The sequence below is a fragment of the Littorina saxatilis genome, linkage group LG5 (assembly GCF_037325665.1).
Source record: "Littorina saxatilis isolate snail1 linkage group LG5, US_GU_Lsax_2.0, whole genome shotgun sequence".
NCBI lineage: Eukaryota > Metazoa > Mollusca > Gastropoda > Littorinimorpha > Littorinidae > Littorina > Littorina saxatilis.
This window is the reverse complement of record NC_090249.1, coordinates 15,486,299-15,493,623: the sequence shown is the minus strand read 5'-3', so window position 1 is coordinate 15,493,623 and position 7,325 is coordinate 15,486,299. Positions and strand designations below refer to the sequence as shown.

At 41.2% G+C, this 7,325-nt stretch overlaps 1 protein-coding gene across 1 annotated transcript in view; it reads right to left on the bottom strand.

Annotated features, from left to right (window-relative positions):
* The window catches only part of LOC138966387 (hillarin-like), a 73,221-nt gene extending 69,506 nt beyond the window's left edge, over nucleotides 1–3,715 (bottom strand). Inside the window, exon 1 of the mRNA XM_070338605.1 lies at nucleotides 3,078–3,715. The gene's annotated coding sequence lies outside the window, so the exon portion shown is untranslated. The remainder of the gene's footprint in view (nucleotides 1–3,077) is intronic.
* Between the last annotated feature and the right edge of the window lie 3,610 nt (nucleotides 3,716–7,325).

Below are 7,325 nucleotides of genomic sequence, written 5' to 3'. Positions count from 1 at the left end.
CTCACTCTCAGGCTCACTCACTCACTCACCCACCCATTCTCTCTCTCTCTCTCTCTCTCTCTCTCTCTCTCTCACTCTCTCTCTCTCTCTCTCGTGTGTGTGTGTGTGTGTGTGTGTGTGTGTGTGTGTGTGTGTGTGTGTGTGTGCGCGCGCGTGTGTGTGTGTGTATGTGTGTGTGTTTGTCTGTGTGTATTCAGTAGTCGTTCGTACACGTCTCTGTACGCGTGTGATTGGTTGGCGACGATTATGCGTACGCGCAGGTGTGCACAATAGAGTCATTGCCGATGTGCGGGAACTCATGAGCGTATTATGAACAAGCTTTTTTTTTCTCGACCGAAAAAATACGTAAAAAAACATCCTGTAATACTGGACTAAAATAACTTCTAAACTTACATGAGTTCCTAACACGAAATTCAAAAATCATTTCAACTGTTAACACGCCATTCAAAATGTCGTTTAGCTTTTGGATCCAAAATAACTGGCGCCACACTGTCCATCGCATTGCTAATGATCGAATAGTCCATGGACCTGTATCAATGGTCCTTTTTCTTGAGACTAAAAATGTCGGAGTACAAGTACTTTTGAAGACACCATAACAAAGTTCTCATAATTGCCTCATTAGCACTTTCACCTTATGGACGAAGCGACGTTGTAATTTCAATTAAATTCTCTCACCCCCCCCCCCCCCCCCCCCCCATGGCATGGTTATAAATAACATTGAGTAAAAGGTCTCCTCCTTTCCACAAAATGACAAAGAGGAGTGTCAAGAAAATGTCTCCAAAAGAGCTAGCGATAAGGGGGGGGGGGGGGGGTCTCTCTTCAAGGTATAGTCCCTCCCGTGTGAACGTTTCTACTCACCATCTCATCAGGCTTTTACAGTGGATACCGTACCTCCATTAATTGGACACATACCAACATGTAACAGCTTGGCTGCTTCCTCGTCAGAGTGGGAGTTTTTTTTCATATTTTTTTTTAAAGTGTCAATCTGCTAAATTAATTCGACAAACATGTCCTCTCTGCACAAAAACCGGCCAGTCTGTGGATGTCTGGTATTTGTCCTGGCAAATGTATGTTCTTATCACATTCAACACCCTGGGCAGATCTACGGTGGTGATCGCTCAAAGTCACTCACCTTTTCGTGAAAACATCATGTCGGCTCAAGATTTCCGATCGGGCCGGGGTTTTACATGGGACCAGAACATCCCTCCACTTCACAGCACACAGACAATAAACAGCCTGGGTGCTCTCTGTACAAAGTTTTTTTTTAAATTTTAACGGGTTTTTTTTTAGATGAATTCAATTTGCATAAGCCACCAGTAGCTTTTCAGAAATTAATTCATAAAAGAAATTCCAACTCACCAAAGACAGCAGTCAGTGTGTTGGTTTTTGGTATGTGACCAAGGGAAAGGATGGTCTTACCCCTTAATTGATATCCTGGCCAGATATTAGTGAGCCGAACAGTTTTTCGAGAAGGAGTGTGCCTTTGAAAGAGATGGATCAGTACCTCTAAAGGCACTGTCAGTTGAGGATATCCCCCCCAAAAGTAAAGGAGAATAGCTCCTTTCAAGAGGATGAAATAACGAACAGAAGGAAACGAGCTACATGCGTTTTTGAAAAACATCGTTCAAGCCAGTTGAGTGGGGGTATTTCAGTGATGTTATTGCTGTCGCGGTTGGCTTCACGCATCGCTGATTTTCGCGGAGACAAAGTAAAGCCAATGAAAGGTAGCCTGCTGAAAGGAGAATGTATGTGTGTGTGTGTGTGTGTGTGTGTGTGTGTGTGTGTGTGTGTGTGTGTGTGTGTGTGTGTGTGTGTGTGTGTGTGTGTGTGTGTGTGAGAGAGAGAGAGTGTTCACGTCCGTTCGCCTGTCTGAGAACCTCGAGTGTGATACTGAATAACGTATACTTGTATAAAGTAAACTCTCTCTCTCTCTCTCTCTCTCTCTCTCTCTCTCTCTCTCTCTCTCTCTCTCTCTCTCTCTCTCTCTCTCTCTCTCTCTCTCTCTCGTACGCCTCTCTCGATGTACTATTTTATACTTTTTTTCTTCTTCTCCATTCTGTGTCTTTGTCCTTAATCCTTGAAGCAAGACTATGTTTAGTTTCTCTTTCTATCTTAGTAAATTTTAAAACGAATGTGTACCTCGTGTTCCTCAACATTCAAAAAATGTCCTCTACTGAAAGAAGCTTTGTCTTTAGTGGACACCGTCTGAATCATAAGTGCTTCACATTACCTCAGCAAACATACATACATGTTCTAAAAGCTTTCATGCGAACCGAAGAAAACAAGATACCCCAGCGTACTTCCCCAAATCTTTCGTGTATGAACCAAACATTAGTCCTGTTCAACATAAAGGAGTGTACTTGAAAGATGAGGAATGCAAACATTCAGTGTCTTTTGAAAGCTAGGCTAAAACAGCTTTTTCCGGGATGGTGGAAAGATTGAAATGTTCTGGTTAGGACAGAGGATAAAGGGAATTGCATGCCTTGTGCAGCTCAGCACTACATGCTACGAAGAACTCTTTAAAATATGGTTATGAACTAAATAATAATTTTAAACAAAGAACGAGAGAGAGAGAGAGAGGCAAGGAGAAGGAGAGAGAGAGAGAGAGAGACACACACACACACACACACACACAGAGAGAGAGAGAGAGACAGAGAGACAGAGAGAGGGAGAGAGAGAGAGATAGAGAGAGAGAGAGAGAGAGAGAGAGAGACAGACAGACCCGGCGAGAGAGAGAGAGAGAGAGAGAGAGGAAGAGTTAAGAACAAGCAGTCGGGGATGAAGGAGAGAAGGAGGGGAGAAGGGGGGGGGGAGGGGGGGGGGGGGGGGGGGGGGGGGATTCGATGAACAAGATAACGAGAGGCAAAGTCTAGCCTTCGTGAAGTTGAAAACAATAAGCTCAGTCTGCGTTTACTTTAAACTAGCGAACAGCTTAAACAAATCAGTCACACATAAATCCGAAAACAAATCAATAATCAGCATTCTGCATGCCAGACAAGCAAGCCGACAACAACATGTATATTATAACGATTCAGCCTAGCGACAAGTAATCGTAATCGTGACAAAACTTGACTCACCTGTAACCTTGTCCGTCAGTCAAACAGGTAGCCGAGTCCGGTAACAGGCGAAGGGCACTACACTGGACTGGAGGATAATACCCAGTCCAAACAAAGTACCCGACTAGGAAGGAACGAGCAGTACCGACCCGAAACCTTTGTCGAGACCACTTCCTCACAAGTTCACAGAAAACTCCACTGTCGTAGCAGACGACAGGTGTTTAGAATTCCTAGGTTTGTATCTCCCTTCTCTGGCGAATTTTTCTGTCAGCCAGACAGCTGTAGCTACTGTTGAGGAAGACACACTGACACACAATCACAAAACATCCTTGTCCGAAGGCGCAAACATTTTCACTGACATTCTTTCCCGTGGTGGCAGACGACAATCGTTGCGCGAGGCGAGGACCGCAGAAACCGAAACAATTATCACGCAGTGGAACCCGCATGGCTAGTTTGGCTTGCCATTCTACTTTTTTTGTCCTTTCTGTCTAGGCTGCCCTATACAACAAACACTCTAGAAACCACCACCACCACTCCTCTACTTTATAACCCTCGTGAAAGTAAGTATCGTTCAACTTTCAACACTGATCGTATCCACAGTGTGAATGTTATTCAACGTTGTACGCTACCTGCTGCGCGACAGTCGCAGTTTGAACCAAGGTAAAATATTTGGGTTGGGGACAGCCGCGGGTATATGGGGCTTTGTGTTCTTGGCTAACGTAGTATCGGTTTTCTTCGATGGAGTCTCCGTTCCTCCCCTGTCAAGCGAAATGGATGTAGCTGAGGTGACCGCGTTTCAACTGCGTGGGCGTGACCCATTGTTGTTCTACCGGGGGGGTTGGCAAACGATTTTGTTCGCTCCGTGCCTAGCTTGTGGTGGGTGTTTTTGACGAAAAAAGGAAAACTACATCCTTCAGCTACATGTTCTCAGTTTTAAATTTATTTTAGGTTGCTGTCTATGTTATGTTGTAAGTTTACAAATATTTTCGTTGTCACTCCAGAAATATGTTCTATGGTATGTACCGGGTATACTTATACTGGATAGACCAATAATTATTTTAAATTGAAAAAGTTAATTATTGTTTCTTGTTTGTTGAGTATCTAATTTGTTATGTCTTGATTGATACGGTGTATCTTAAAAACTGGTTTTAAAGTTAAATTTCCAAATATGTCTTACCCCTTTCCCTTGGTTTAGATTAATTAATCATTTCAAGTGTCATCAAAGGCAAATTGTATCAGTCAAAATCTCTAAAATACATCATTCTTTTCATTCTTTACTTTACCAAGGTAAGCTTATGGCATTTCAACCTTATGCATATTTGACCTGAGATAAACATCATTGCAACAGGGGAGAAGAACGTTTTGAGACTACCGGAACAGCTGACGGAAAGAAGGGAAGTGAAAACAACCACAACAACAACACAAAACCGAATAAAAACAAACAAACAAACAAACAAACAAGTAAAAGAACAGGCAACCGTGTGTGTGTCTGTCTGTCTGTCTATATATGTTTATATGTCTGTCTGTCTATCTGTCTTTTTTCTGTCTGTCTCTGTTTGTGATTTTGTCTCTGTATCTGTGTGCGTATAGGCTTATATATGTTTTTTTTCTGTGCCGGCGTTACTTTGTGTCTGCTTGTTTGTCTCTTAGTCTGTTCGCGCACGTCTAATCATAATTAAGCCTAACCCAAGACTGTTATCAGTGAAGAAAATACAATGAGAACCTCCCTTTGCATTGGTAACACCAGTGAAAGACAAGAAATTCCTTCGAGGTAGGAAAAACACCCCCGTTGGTCAAAGGGAAATAACCATTCTCACTGCCACCAACTGAGAAGGTTATTTCCCTTTGACCATTAAAATGTCACTCTATAAGTCCTTGTAGAATCTTAATCCACCAATAACTCCCTAACCGTGTGTTTGACTGGTCCCAAGTTTTGTAAGGACCGTCTCAGGAATGTATAGAACCTGTTCACCAAGTTTGGTGACGATCGGTCCGTTCATTCTTGAGATCTATATGCGAACACAAACACACAAACACAAAAACACATCGACCGAAACCTATACACACCCCTATACCGGGGGTGTAAAAACGGTGGCACAGTGACACCAAACTGATCTAGACCAAGGGCTAGAGTTACTATGTCGCATTTCACATTGACTCACCGGTTTTTTTTTAAGTGGAGGCTACTCCTTTCAAAGAACACAATAGGGATACTGTAACGTTACTCCTGTCACGGTGTGGTTGCTTCTAAACTTGAAACTGGCTTCATGACGATTTTAAGTAAAATGACGAAATCTGACACACGTGTTATAGCTTGAATACGTACTGAACGCATCAGGTTGCGCTTTGTTATTGTTTTCATCACTGACGGCTACACACGACTTTGTGAAAACGTGTAACTTAATTTAAAAAAAATATATACTAAAATAAAACACTAGTGCGCAAAAGCTGGTATTCTTTGTAAAATTGATAAAAAAAAAAGAGCTCAGAGAGAGATGAAGAGAATGTGTGTGTCTTGTGAGGGAGTTGTTGAAACTTATATGTGAAGGGCTCCTAATATGGACCGGCTCCTAATATGGACCACCTCCTGTTTCTGACAAACTAACGGCGCTAGAGCGCTCAAAAAAGTTTTATTCGCTGTATTCACCCTCTCTGGATAACTTGCACATGTCAAAACAGTTGCAGAAACACACATCTCAAAACCGTTAGGCTTTTTTATATTTAGTCAAGTTTTGACTAAATATTTTAACATCGAGGGGGAATCGAAACGAGGGTCGTGGTGTATGTGCGTGTGTGTGTGCGTGTGTGTGTGCGTGTGTGTGTGTGTGTGTCTGTGTGTGTGTGTAGAGCGATTCAGACTAAACTACTGGACCGATCTTTATGAAATTTGACATGAGAGTTCCTGGGTATGAAATCCCCGACCGTTTTTTTCATTTTTTTGATAAATGTCTTTGATGACGTCATATCCGGCTTTTCGTGAAAGTTGAGGCGACACTGTCACGCCCTCATTTTTCAACCAAATTGGTTGAAATTTTGGTCAAGTAATCTTCGACGAAGCCCGGACTTCGGTATTGCATTTCAGCTTGGTGGCTTAAAAATTAATTAATGACTTTGGTCATTAAAAATCTGAAAATTGTAAAAAAAAATAAAAATTTATAAAACGATCCAAATTTATGTTTATCTTATTCTCCATCATTTGCTGATTCCAAAAACATATAAATATGTTATATTCGGATTAAAAACAAGCTCTGAAAATTAAATATATAAAAATTATTATCAAAATTAAATTGTCCAAATCAATTTAAAAACACTTTCAACTTATTCCTTGTCGGTTCCTGATTCCAAAAACATATAGATATGATATGTTTGGATTAAAAACACGCTCAGAAAGTTAAAACAAAGAGAGGTACAGAAACGCGTGCTATCCTTCTTAGCGCAACTACTACCCCGCTCTTCTTGTCAATTTCACTGCCTTTGCCATGAGCGGTGGACTGACGATGCTACGAGTATACGGTCTTGCTGAAAAATGGCATTGCGTTCAGTTTCATTCTGTGAGTTCGACAGCTACTTGACTAAATATTGTATTTTCGCCTTACGCGACTTGTTTTCACTTTTGTCAGTGTTCACTCTAAATTTGCCGCCTAAAACGGACTCGTTTCTGTCCACAGCCAAAGCTTTTATCACACAAAAATTGCTATATATGACAGCTAAGACCGCATTTGTTACATTTTAGCAGTGTTGACCCCAAGTTTCTACTGCAAACAAAAAATAATAGCAAAATCTCAAAGTATGTGCAAGTCCCCTAATATGGACCACCTTGAACAAATCGAAGAAAATAAAAGCTTAAGGCTATTTTCATTCATTCATGCTGTAAATAACCTATAACTAGCCCTCGAGATTTAAAAGAAATATAACAAAAAGTCTTCTTTTCGTGGAAGTTGATAATTTCACTTATTTTCACTCTGTTTTTGATAAGCTTCTTTAGTTTTCTGGTGTGCTTTAAATAATGCTCTCGTCAACCCGACACAGATAAATCTAAAGCATATTTGAATTAGTCTGACTTGTACACTAAGTTGTATCATTTTGTTTTGAAGTATAGGGGCTTTTTACAGTGATTCGTGAAGGCCGCTTCACTGCTCCATATTAGGCGCCCAGGCTCCTAATATGGACCATTTGTGATTTTTTTCTGCATTTCATTTTTGCCGAATGTCTATCAAAGCTATTTCACTCTAATTAGGCCTAACGGTTAACCTAAGAGAGAAGGACTAC